Genomic DNA, 1,880 nt, shown 5'->3' on the forward strand with positions numbered 1-1,880 from the left:
GTTATTGGCTGACTTCTTGATGTTAACTATTCTTTTGTGGTGAGGTGAAATCTCAATGTTGTTTTCATTTGCATTTCTCGAATGACCAGCAATGTTGAGTATTTTTTCATATATTTACTTGCCATTTGTATTTCTTTATCTGAAAAGTATATATTCATCTCAAGTTTCCATTTTTGGCTCAGGTCTTTGAATTTAGGGACCTAATTATTTTTTAACTCTTATATGTTCTAGGTAGAAGGCCTCTAAAATGATAGTTACAAGTGAAATTTCTGAGTCAAAGTGCCCACCAAAAATACGGTTCAATGTGTACTCAAACTTCATCAGTATATGTAACTATTCAATATCTGTGTTGATATCAAACTGGATTATTCATCTTTCTCATAATATTGTTGTTATTATATTTTAATCGCCTTCACTATCAATAAAATATCTTCTTTAAAAAAATATTTAGTACAGGGTCTCACTATGCAGCTCAGACTCACAGCGATCCTCCTGGAGCAGCCTTTCCAGCAGTGGGATTACAGGCATGAGGCACCATGCCCTGTTCCAGTGGCTGGCAGGGTGCAAGACTGTCATGGCATGAAGTACTGGGCATTGAACCCAGGTCCTTGCACTTGTCAGGCAGGGGCTTAGACACCTGAGCTATCTCACCAGCTTGAAATATCTTCTTTACTTTACAAATTCCAAAGTACTATGCATCAGGACCTGTTCTTAGAAATACACTTTCATTGACTCTCATAGTCTAAATGACAGCTCTATGAGTAGCTACTTATATGATCACCATTTTAGAGAAGAGCATTAGACAACAGAATTAACTTCCCAAAAATTACATGATTAGAATCGGAGAAATCAATGGTCACACTCAGCTGTGTCTCAAGTAAAAGGTTTTTTGTTTTTTTGTTTTTAAATGGGTAATAAATGAAAAAAAGACACAAGAAAAAAAAAAAGGAAAAAAAAAATATTCACACTCAGGTAACGTAGATCCAAAGTTGAACTGGGCTTAAAAACATTCTTTCATACTTTATTGTGATATGTTGATTTGATTTAATTTAATGCATAATTTACCCATCTGCATACAACATATTCTTTGCATATATGACTTAGGCATATAATACATTTTAAATATGATATTTAAAGTAAACAATTATAAAATATACTTGTTTCTGTTCCACTTGTTCTTAGCTCTGTCAACCTGTATTATTTTAATTGTAATGTAGTCTGATGGTATACGCTAAGAAAAAGTTGGCTTCTTTGACCACCTCCAGCCCCACTTTAAAATAAATTTTCATTGTTATAGATTTTTCTTCCAAATAGATTTAAATATAAATTTTGAAGTTTGGTTAAAATAATGACCTTTTTTTTTAACCAGGGACCAAACTCAAACTCTTGCGTTTGCCAGGTAGGTGCTTATGCCCCTGAGCTATTTCCCCTACTCTTAAGAATTTAACTGAAGGAACCTGGTATCTTTTGTATACCATTTTTTTCATCTTGAAAAATGGACCAATTCTTTACTCTACTTTATATGTGTGTTTTCTGTATAGTATTTCTTTCCTAAAACTTCAACAGGTATTTTGTGTTCACTTATTCTTTATATACTATGGACATATTCATGGTAATTGTGTATCTTTTATTCATACCTTTTCATTTTTCTCCTCTAGCTCTCTCTCTACCTAAAGACTAATTGATTAAACATAGACACAAAGAGAAACAGACACAGAGATATAACAACTTGATTTCCAGCTTTATACATTTAAGTATCTAGAGCTATGAGGTGAGGGCCTCCCTTCAGACCTCTGTTCTGCACCATCTAAAATTCTCAACAAGTGATAAAACAATAAAAGCGAAGCTGGACCACATTCTGCCCTCTGGTCACCATAAAG

This window comes from Octodon degus, unplaced genomic scaffold (genome assembly GCF_000260255.1).
Source record: "Octodon degus isolate 3935 unplaced genomic scaffold, OctDeg1.0 scaffold00025, whole genome shotgun sequence".
Lineage (NCBI taxonomy): Eukaryota > Metazoa > Chordata > Mammalia > Rodentia > Octodontidae > Octodon > Octodon degus.